Source organism: Odocoileus virginianus, chromosome 21 (genome assembly GCF_023699985.2).
Source record: "Odocoileus virginianus isolate 20LAN1187 ecotype Illinois chromosome 21, Ovbor_1.2, whole genome shotgun sequence".
Classification (NCBI taxonomy): domain Eukaryota; kingdom Metazoa; phylum Chordata; class Mammalia; order Artiodactyla; family Cervidae; genus Odocoileus; species Odocoileus virginianus.
Genome location: NC_069694.1, coordinates 36997238 through 37009269, shown reverse-complemented (window position 1 = coordinate 37009269; position 12032 = coordinate 36997238). Strand labels below are relative to the sequence as shown.

The following is a 12032-nucleotide window of genomic DNA, read 5'->3' as shown; positions in this document are numbered from 1 at the left end:
TTAAGAGATTCTCATGATTGTTTTAGCAAATTGTTTCTTCATCTTGAGGAATTTTAGGGTTGTGCTGTGATTCTCAAGTGAGTTATTGTTATACATACCTTTGGATCCATTGTGAAGTATGTCATGAGTAATTTATTACTAATATAAAGCTTTTTAGGGCTTTCCTGGTAGCTCAGTTGGTAAAGAATCAGCCTGCAAAAAACTCTGCAGGAAACCAGTGTTTGATCCCTGAGTTGGTAAGATCCCCTGGAGAAGGAAATGGTAGCCCACCCCAGTATTATTGCCTGGGAAACCACATGGACAGAGGATCCTACAGTCCATGGGGTTGCAAGAGTCAGACATGATTTAGCAACGAAGCCTCTATAAAGTTTTTAAGCTTTGGAATATTCAGAATGAATTGAGTTATTTCTATTGTAGTATTATAGCTACTGGGGAAAACCAATGCAGATTTCTGAAGGTAATGCATAGGAATGTATATGTAAATGTTACACGTTATGTTTGTAGTGAAAAAAAGATGATTGAGAGATCTGTTCTAGAGAAAGATGAGTTGCCTACCAGTTGTTTTTACCTAACTTATGCTTGCTTCTTTTACCTTTTATCTCTCATTGCGTTTGGAAGCTCCTTTTTATTTAAAAAATAACTTGTGTTGAGATATAGTTGATTTATAGTGTTGTTAGCTTCAGGTGTGTACAGCAATGTGACTCTATTATACATACATCCATTCTTTTTTGAGATTCATTTCCCATATAGGCCATTACAGAGTATGGAATCGGGTTCCTTGTGCTATGCACTAGATTCTTATTAGTTATCTATTTTATATATAGTAGTGAGTATGTGTCAGTCCCAATCTTCCAATTTATCCCTCCCCCGCTTATCCCTAGTAACCATAAGTTTATTTTCTGCATCTATAACTCTGTTTATTATTTGTAGATAAGTTCATCTTTAGCCTTTTTTGAAGATCCACGTATCAGCAATATCATATAATATTTGTCTTTCTCTCTTTGACTTACTTCACTCAGTATGGCAATCTCTATGTCCATGCATGTTGCTGCAAATGTCAATATTTCACTTTTTATTGGCTGAGTAATATTCCATTTTATATACATGTACCACATCCTCCTTATCTGTTCCTCTGTTGATGGACATTTAGGTTGCTTCCATGTCCTGGCTGTTGTAAATAGTACTGCAGTGAACAGTGGGGTGCATGTATGCTTTTGAATTATGTTTTTCCTTGGATATATCCCCAGGAATGGAATTGCTAGATTTTACGGTAGCTTTATTTTTAGTTTTTTGAGGAACCTCCATGCTGTTCTTCATGGTGAATTTACATTGTTACAAGTAGTGTAGGAGGGTTCCCTTTGTTCTAGACCCTTTGAAAGTCTTTATTGTTTGTAGATTTTTTAAATAGTATTTACTTTTTTGGCAGGAAACACTTGCATTTAAAACTATTGGTTGGGATTCAGCTTATCCAAAAAGCAACATAGTTTAGTCACATAGAATTCTTTGGATTTTGAATCCTTTCTACAAATGAGAATACCTTTCAAACATGTGGGTGTATAATATGTATGTAATGAAAAACTTAGATTATTGATTTCAATATATCAATATTGATCTCAAACTTATATTGATGAAATAATGGGATTAATTTTAAAATTTTCTTATCAAAATATTAGAACATTTACCTCCTATATATTTACATTTTATATATATGGATGTGCTACAGTCTTGAAGGAATGCATATAGTTTAATTTTCAACATATTACATAAGAGATTTACATAAAGGTACTTAAAAACCCAGACTTCTGGTTTCATATGAAAGAACATATATGTATGTACACATATATGTCTGTATCTCCCTTTTTTTTAAAAGGTCCCAATGAAATAACTTAAAAAAAAAACTACAATATAAGCATTAGTTGAATATAAAAAGACTAATGTATTGAAAATATGATAAATTGAAGCTAGACACAAGCCAAACATCTGTTTATTAGGCATTCCAGGAGCAGAATGCTAGGATGGTAGGAAGTATTTGATGTAAAAAACAGTAAGTTATCTTGAAGGGAATAAAGACATGTCTTCAATTAGAAGAGCTCAACAAAATACCACAGACAGATTTTCAAAGACATTTATTTTTTTCTCATTCTCTTGCATTTTCAGAAGACTAGAAATAAAATACCCTTGAAGCTTCCCCAGAGGAAAGTAACTGGGTCACCTACAATGGGATGAGAAACATACTGTTATCAACACTGTCTCATCAGCATTAGAGACTTTTCAGAGCAGGGAATGATGGAATAATATTTTCTAAAATTTCTAAGAGGCGATAATTTTGGACATATTGACAGAATTCTGTCTCTACCAAAAGTTTCAATTAAATGAAACAAGAAAATAATTTTCTGACATGCAAGAGCTTGGAAAGCTTAGTAACTCCACATCCCCATACGTGAAGATGGTCCAGAAAAATTAAAAAAAAAAAAAAAAAAAAAAAGGTAACAAGAGAAGGGTGACATAAACATTGAGAACATAAATTGAGAATTTCTGGATGAAGTAGAGAAAAGTGGAAAAAATTAATAAAGAAGACATTTTTAGTTCATGCTTGGGACATTCTTCAAAAGTCAGGGGTTTGGTGACCACAGAATTTCATTTACTTCTCTGTTTGGCTGCACTATTTGGTTTGATAGGAAATTATATTGATTTGAAATCAATCTGTATACATTGCAGAGGACTTAATTATAGTATAACAATATAAATATTAGAAACCTTAATATCATTAATAAAGTAATAGATCAAGAAGTGTAAAGTAGGAGACAGAATATGTTGGGTCTTTTATTTCATAGTGCAGAGCTAACAGATGTTATCAAAAATTGAGAAACTACAGTATTAATCCCTTCCTTATACTTAATTTGTAATGGTAAAATCCGAAGAAAAAAATCACACCTCAAACTAAAAAGCACAATTGTTACTAATTGTGTTTTTTATTTATTGTGTGAATTATTTCTCGAAATGGAACCAGGGAGAGGTTGAGGATAATTTTACCATTTATTTTGGACTCTTGTATTGATTTGATTTTTATTCACGATGTGAAGAGATTTTAAAATAAAAGTAAGAATAATACTCATGATTTTATGATGAGTATGCATTTGGAATGGTATTATGACATACTGGTGCCTGTACTGACTCATTTCTCTGCAAACAACCAAAATTCTAGATAAAATAGAAACAAAACATACTCATGACTGCTTCCAAGAATTAGAAAGAGAGGAGTAGCACAAGCTAAATTAAGGAAGGACCCCAGGGGCCAGCAGAGTCCTGAAGCCGACTCTCACCCGGAGGGCGTTTGCCAGGCTAGATGACCTTGAGGTTTTATTTGTACAGCCTCAGGGACCTCCAGAGAAAGAAAGAAACCTAGGCAGGTTAGGAGTAAAATGCAAATAAGTCTACCTTTCTTACACACCGAAGAATTTAAAGGAAGTTGGCTGGTGTTGAACTTTTGGTATAGAATGTGTTAGGGGAATCAGCCCTGAAATCCTGTTACATTTCACCTTCACTTAATGAGGTGAATTGTTAACACAAAATACCTGTCTGTTACAGATATTAATGAAATAAATTTTATTAATAAAAATAAGAGCTAGTGCTTATAATGTGCTTGTTCTATTCCAGAGACCATTTCAAATATGAAGCATGGTACTCATTTGAATATTATAATTATGGCCATCTTTTAAAATGAGGAAACTGAGTTTAAAGTTTTTTAAGTGGCAGAGTGGTAATTTCAAACTGAGGCAGTCTATCAATAGAATCCACTCCTTTAGGGATCTTTTTCTGCTCCTTTCCTCTAACTTGAAGAATTAGGCTTAACTAGAATAAATATGACAATACAACAGATGATTTTTGTGATTTAAGACCAAAGAGATCTGTGAAGATCTCAGACATTATTATAAAGGATAGAACTTTTTTTTGAAATGCGAAAGAAAGAAAAGGTTATGTTTATTAGAAACTGATGGAGGATTCAGCGTTATGGAACAATAGCGGAGTTAGTAACTTTCCTTTAGTTACTGAGGCCAAAAGTTAACTAAGGAATATTTATGTAGTGGAAAAATCATTGGAAGAATTTGGTGTACTTTCTTAGATTGAGTCATGTCTCAAGGGCATCATTTGGTTGGTGGCAACCTAGTATAAAAAAATCACAAAATTATAACATTTTATAAAAATTAACAAATGAAACACATTAAAATTGCTTGCTGGACAGATGTGCTACCACTTTTATCACTTGATAAATGGTTTTATAAAACTTACAGTTGAGACTGAAGGACATTTTATTTTATTTATTTATTTATTTTAAAGGACATTTTAAAAGTAAATTTCAATTTATATTTATTCCTATGTTAAATTTATATTCATTTGATTCGTTAAATATTTTGAATATCATCCCTGAATAAAGTTTAAGAGCAAGTGCTTTGGCATCAGGGAAATGCTTTTGTAGTCTCTACATCTATTTTAAATGTTAAATAGTGATAATAAATTAAGTAGGCATAATCTGATGGAGTCATAGTAAGAACTAAGTGTCTTACTGCATGCAACACTTATTTCATTGTGTTATCCATAGCAAGCTATAAGTAAGTTAGCTATAAAAATTGTGGATGGCAGGGTTATGGCTCAAAGCTAAGTAAATACCATTTCAAAGCCTGTGCTCTCTTTTCATCTTTTTATAATATGAATGAGGAGAATATATTAAAATATGGTAATATCTTTTGCTTTTTATATTTCCTTGTGACATTCACCTTCTGCAACCAGAGGCACCCTCTATCTGGTATGGTATTGCTGTGTCAGGAATGCAAAGCAGCAGAAAGAATAAATATTCAGTTTTTTTACTTTGGAAGCATTTCTTGAAGCTCATTTCAGAGACAATAGTTGTGGGGGCCATGGCTTTATTTGTTGTTGTTCAATTGTTAAGTCATTTCCGACTCTTTGTGACTGCATGGACTGTAGCATGACAAGCTCCTCTGTCCTCCACTATCTCCCAGAGTTTGCTCAAATTCATGTCCATTGAGTCGGTGATGCTATCCAACCATCTCACCCTCTGTTACTCCCTTCTCCTCCTGCCTTCCATCTTTCCCAGCAGTAGGGTCTTTTCCAATGAGGTGGCTCTTCGCATCAGGTGGTCAAATTATTGGAGCTTCAGCATCAGTCCTTCTAATGAATGTTCAGAGTTGGTTTCCTTTAGGATTGACTGGTTTGATCTCTTTGCCATCCATGGGACTCTTGATAGTCTGCAGCATTGCAATTCGAAAGTGTCAGTTCTTCAGCTTTATGATAGAGCCTTAAAAATAATGAAAAATATTTTCTAATTTTCAATTTTCTTTAAATATTCTAGAGCTAGAGTTGACTAAGAGGTCCAACTTCTATATAAATTAGCAATTTATGGATAAAAACCTCAAAATCTTAGCATATAATAAAAATCTTTCATTATTCACCTACAAGTTTGCAGGTTTGCTAGAGCAGCTTACTTCAGGCTGCAGGTTTGCTGGGGAGACACTGCTTCCCTGATGCCGTTTCACTGGGGTGGCTCTTAGGAGCAGTGGGAGGGAACTAGCTGGAGTATGTTCTTTTCATAATGATGGCAGAACTAGAAGAGTTTTACTGTAGCAAAGAGAAGAGGAACATTCAGGATAAGGGCATTTTCCTGCTACATTGACTGAGAAAGCCCGTCCTAGACTGGAAGACTAGAAACAGCAAAAGGAGTTGAGATTTGAGTCCGAGGCTAGTTTCTTCCTGTCCCACATTATGGGTGAACTCTGGTGAGACTGAGGGTTGGGTAGTGGTGGTGGAATACATGGAGACTCAGGTTAACTTGAAGACCTCCGAGAAGTTGAAGTATGAATCCCACTTCATATCTGAGAGCCTGGAACGGTGTCTCCTTTCATTATATTGGGTGGGTAGCTGCTGCAGACATAAATGTTATAATGGTATATTTAAGCAAAGAAGATCTATATCAGTCAGGATCTAGTCAGGAGACGGAGCCACAGTAGTTCTTTTGAGGCGGAGGGTAGTACAAGGAATTGTGGATAATGGAGAACTCAGAAAGTCAGAGGGGCACTAAAGCATCATGGAGCTAGTGACAAACACCGCCACCGCCCTTAGACCCTGGGGAGCAACGGGAAGTGATTAGAATAATCAAAACATGAAATCGTGGAGAGACCTTTTAAGGTGATTTAAGTTTGTGAAGAGGATGCACAGCTCAGCTGATACTAGCAACTCAGGAGCTCCAGAGAAAGAACCCTTGGGTCTGGGGCACAGACCTTTGTGATCCTGGAGATGGTAAAAATATGTTAGAAATGGGTTTCAGCTGAAATCCACAAGAATCACAGTTATTCTGACTAAAACTATACTCTGTTACTTTTAATCTTTCTTTCCTTACAGTATCTCACTAAACAGGTATTGAAAGTTCTTAGAGTTTTACATAATGTTTAATGTTCATTTTATTGGCTGCTAGTTTGCTTGTTGGTATCTTATCATTCACTGAACCATTGGTGGAGAAGAGCTCCTTAAAGTGAATTTTCTTACCGTAGGCCCATCAGTGCACGTAAAGGTTTTTAGGAAAACGATTTCTGACATACTGAAGAAAGTCAGGCACAGTGCACTTACAGACTTTCTTTTCTTCCATTACATTTTAAAGTCTCTGTAAATTTTTCATATAATTGTCTAACCTCATTAGTTCAGAAAGTGGCCTTGTTATACAAAGGAAAGAACAAGTGCTGCTGGATGCCATATTCCCCTAAGCACAGGATGGTGAAGGAAACCGCTAAGCAAGATACAGTGAGATAAATCAGATTCTAGTAGCCTGCTTCTTGATTGCATACCATTGCCTGTACACAGGTTGTGAGAAGGATGCAATTCTGCAGTTTTATATTAGTTATTTTAATTGTCACACATAAATGTCAGAGGCAGATAATAACTTTATGAAGAAATGATTTTATTTTTTCTCTTTGATAAAAAAATTTGCACATTACTGTGTTTTGAGGATAAAATCTGTCTTTAAAGATAACATGTTCATTTAAAGGGATCAACAGCAAAATGACTCATATTCTATATAACTTCTGAGACTTAAGCCGTTTGTGGTATTCATCCCAATCTGATTCCTACATTTTATATCAACCATTCATTGTTTTATAGCTTATATGAGAATTGAGCGTAAGGATTGGGGGCAGGAGGAGAAGGGGACGACAGAGGATGAGATGGCTGGATGGCATCACCGACTTGATGGACATGAGTTTGAGTAAACTCTGGGAGTTGGTGATGGACAGGGAGGCCTGGTGTGCTGCGATTCATGAGGTTGCAAAGAGTTGGACATGACTGAGCGACTGAACTGAACTGAACTGATGTTAAAACTGATATGGAAATGACTTATCAAGACCTTAACTCCATCATTTAAGTCCTTGATGCCAACATGACTATATATGCATTCCTACGCATGGTAGAGTGATAACATTAATACCATTGAAACTCTGTATAGTAAATTCACAACTAATGAAACACAACATTTAGAAATTGACTTCAATGCCTAGTTATCTTAGGATGCACATATTCATGAGTTATAAACCATTTCAGTATATTTAAGTGTTTAAGAATTTATCTGTTTTCAAAGTTACCTTCATTGATGAAGAAAGCTATAGCCTGCAATGCTGGATTTATTTATAGAAATCTGATTTCACTGACGTGGCTAGCATAGTCATCTTTTGACCAATTTGGAGTATTGAACTTTTGAGTATGTGATCATCATTATATACAAAAATATGTATTTCTGTTTGGATTTCTAGGGGTAAACAATAATTCCATTCTATTTTTTTAAAATAGATGTCTAAGAGAAAAGGCATTTTTCCATCACATAAATTTAAAACATAGGTATAAATATTGTATTTGTATCATCACCACAAGCATATAGGGAACAAATATAGAAAAGTCTTAACAGGTTCATATAAGTTTAAATGATATTAATGGAAAAATAGAAAATGAGGGGAAAGGAAAAAGGACAGAGCTGTGCAAGGAAGTATAAAGAAGAGATAATGGGAAGAAGTACTCATGTTGTAAAGTTTGAAAGGGTACAGAGTAACATAAGAAAGAGCTAAAGCAGAAGCATGTTGGAAAACTTGCAACTAGATTCAGTTGCTACTATGGAAGTTTGAGCAAGCTCTGGGAGTTGGTGGACATAGGAGCCTGGCCTGCTCCAGTCCATGGGGTCGCAGAGTCAGACACGACTGAGCGACTGAACTGATGGGAAGGAACTGCTGCTTCTGCAATGACAAAGCAGATTCAATGGAAGAAATTCCTTCTTCTGCCAACCTTGTAAAGCCCTGTAGCACCTCCTGTTGGCCAAGTCTAACAAGGAATCCCATCTGACAAAGCACAAGTAAGAGTTTGCAGATTTCTAGCTTTGAAGCTGGGACAACATTAAAATCTGGTACATTTCACCACTTCGACTGCTTAGCATCTTAATTGATCTTTCCACTCATTTGGAGTTATATACACTGTTCCAAACAACTCTGTTTCTGCCCCAAACAGTACAACTGTCTTCTGTATAACATGTTTTCTCCTTGTGCAGAATGAGAAGGCACGTTTCCAACAGTGACTGTCTTCATCTCTGGCAAATTTAGTCATAGACCATCAAACCTTTTTGTTATCTAAATACTTTAATAAGTTGTTCAGTTGAAGTTGTTCCCTATTACATGGTAAATCATGTATTGTTAATTTCAATGAAATTTTTAGAAAATGAGAAGGCAAAGAAGGAAAATGAAGCTAGTTAATGTGCATATATACACACACACACAAAGAAATTTATATGAATAGCTGCCACAATCTTTGTTCTTTTTTTGAAACAAATACTTTAATGGATCAAAAAAAAAAAAAAAAAACCCCACAACTATTTACAGTCAATGAAAAGAGGTGTTGATTTGTATTGCTTAGGTATTTGAAGCCTGTAGCAAAAACATACTGTTAAATTTTAAAATGTCTTGACATTGTATTTGGAAATTTTGATTCACCTGACCCAACCATGAAAAATGTCCTTAACCAATCTATGAAACATATTTTCTTTCCAGATCACTAATAAGTGTTCACTGATAGGGTTATGCACTGTAGAACTGTTCTTTGGATGCTAAAATAAAAATAGTAATTCAGAAAATGGAATATTTGTTTCCTGTACCATAAACTTTTGCTAAATACACTTTAGGGAACTAGAGACAGCAAAAGAGAGAGCAGGATGAGGACAGGTGTGTGTTGTTCAGTTATCACTCACACTAACAATAAATCAATCCCTTTGAGACCTTAATGTTAACATATAGCTGAAGTATATCAGGTGGGAAAGAAACCAATCCCTTCTACGGTTATTTTATGACAAAGCACTCTTAACTGAAGTCCAGTTTGTTAACTGAAGTTTGTTTGTTGAACACAGTCCTCATTCTTACCTGGTCTGAGGCTGTGGATGATATTTCTGACTTCCTTCTTCTATCACTGTCTCCATGTTTCTTTGGCTCTCAGCTGTTCAGGGTTCACCGTCTGGTGAATGACCAAACCTTCCCTTTTGAATCTTCAGTGAGCCTTCCTTTTTTTTGTTTGATGTAATTTCCCATCAATTCTTAATATTGGAGATAGAAGTATTAAGAAGAATCCCAGAGAATACGCTCACAGAGTTCTTCCTGCCTTCCCTGTGTTGCAGCAACCCAGATTCTACTTGTTCATTGTGACAAATCACCCCAGTCAGTAGAGTGACCTCTACTTTTTTGCAGTGGCCCCAAGTGCTAGTTGATGATCTTAAATTTCAATTCTGTAGAACCAGAGTCGTGACTCTAGGTGGAAGCATTCCTCCCTCAGGAATCAGGATTTTAAATGAGTAGAGTTCAAAATTATGGAGACAAGTGGCAAAAATTTTGTGAGCTGTTAGGTGAAATAATGAGAAGAGATATTTGATACACATTGCATATTCTGCATCGTGTATGCTTAAAGAGGTCCTCTCAAGGTCTTGTCTCTCAATTGGCATCATTATTGTTTTCAGCTGCTCCTCTTGTTTGTTAGCTGCTTTTAAGTGGAGAGTTTGTTAGACCTAGTGAATTCTGTGAGCAAAAACCCACATTTCTTTTGCTAAAATGAGTTTCTTGATCAGAAATAATGTTGTCTAAAATATCCTAACAGTAAATAAGCCCATTCCGTAAGTCCAAGGAGGGCAGTGTTGGCAAAAGAATTATTGGCAGGAAGACAAATGAGGTCCTTTCTTGTAAGGAGCTTTTTTTTTTTGTTTGTTTTTTTAAGGTTTTGGAGTCAGGTTATGCGGGGTTCTTAAAGGAGAGTAAGTGTTCTTATTCCCCCAATTCTGAAAAAAGTTTGCTTATTTTTTGTATGATTGAGTTGCTCTTTCTTAAATGTTTGTAAAAATTCACAGTTGAAACTTTCTGGACCTGGTATTTTATTTGGGGGAAGGTTTTTAAGAAAAGATTCATGTCCCTTATCATTGTTTCTGATGATTTGGCACTGGGGCCTTGTTGACCCTGAATAGACGGCTTCTCTAGCTTTAGGCAGTTAATAGAGAAAGCAAGTAACGGGCAAGTGTGCTGTTTCTATGCAAACTAGCCAATCCAGGGCTCACGAGCTAAACTTCTCTGGGCCTCACACACTTGTAGCTATTTCTGCTCTAATCACCCTAGGGCCTGGTACCAGAGAACTGAAGACGGTACCCTATGCTCCAGAGTCTGCTGAAATTTTTCAAGCTAGCCAGTCCTAAGCTTGCATACTCTGCCTTACCTGTTGCTTCCTGTGGAAACCTCAGTGAAGGCTCTCACCCATGTTTTCCCTTCATTTCTTCTTTCCCTGTGTGAGCTCCATGGTGCAACATGCTCCTCCTCCTGAGACATGTGAGTATAACAAACTCTTTTTCAATAATGATAATAATAATAAAACCACCTTAGTAGATATTGGGCCATTTACATTTCATATATTTTTTTCTAGTTTTATTAATTCAACTTTTAGAGAAATATATCCATTTATTTCAAATTATCAAGTTTATTTTCTTGAAAAAGTGGTTGCTATATTTCCTTTTTTTGTTTATAAGCTCTACGGTGATGGTGCCCTTTTCTCACCCCCTGAGTTTGGTACTTTGCGTTTTCCTTGCTTCCTTCTTGCTTTCTGTAATCAGTCTTACTAGGCATTTTAGCAATAATAATAACAACAACAACAACAAAAATGTTTTTTAAGGAACACCTTTTGGCTTTGTTGATTTTCTCTGTGTTTATTTTCTGTTTCATTGATTATTTTATAATTTCTTTGTTTGTCCCTTGAGTTTGATTTGTTGTTCTTTTTCTAGTTTCTTGACATGGAAGCTAAATCAATGATTTTTGGCTTCTTTTTGATTATATGTATTTTTAAGGCAACAAATTTCCTTCATACACTGCTTTAGCTGTATTCCACACATTTTCTGTTACTTAGTTTCAAATATTCTTTAATTCACATTTTATCTTCTTAGACCTATTTAAAAGACTATTGTTTAATTTCCTTGAAGTGGACTCTTTTCCCTAACCATTTGTTATTGATTTCAAGCTTGCTTCCATTATGGAAATAGTTATATACTCAGTTGTTTCAATCTGTTAACAATTTAAATGTTTTCTTTATGGATCAGTGTATATCAATTTTTTTGTGTATGTGAAAGGAATGACCCATCTTCACTTTGTGATATCTGTAGTACTTTCCTTAGTTTATTAAAATTTTCTTAACAATGCATACTCTTTCATCTGCTGGTGCTCTTAATATCATGAGAGAGAACTAATTAGGAGCATCAGATTTATTTTGGAACACCCATGGGGTCGCAAAGAGTCGAACACGACTGAGCGACTGAACTGAGACTGATTATATTTGACAATTAAGTTTTTGAAATTATTTTTATGAATCAGTATGTGAATTTTAACTTTGATTAGGAATGTCATTTTTTGACAGAAAAGATGGCATAAAATAGGAGTGTAGTATTTTTTTCCTCAATCTTCTAAAGAGTCTTCTAT

The 12032-nt window shown here is 35.2% G+C and overlaps 1 protein-coding gene across 1 annotated transcript in view; it reads left to right on the top strand.

Moving 5' to 3' along the window:
- Nucleotides 1-12032, top strand: part of STPG2 (sperm tail PG-rich repeat containing 2) — a 597856-nt gene that overhangs the window by 144476 nt on the left and 441348 nt on the right. The gene's annotated exons all lie outside the window — the stretch shown is intronic.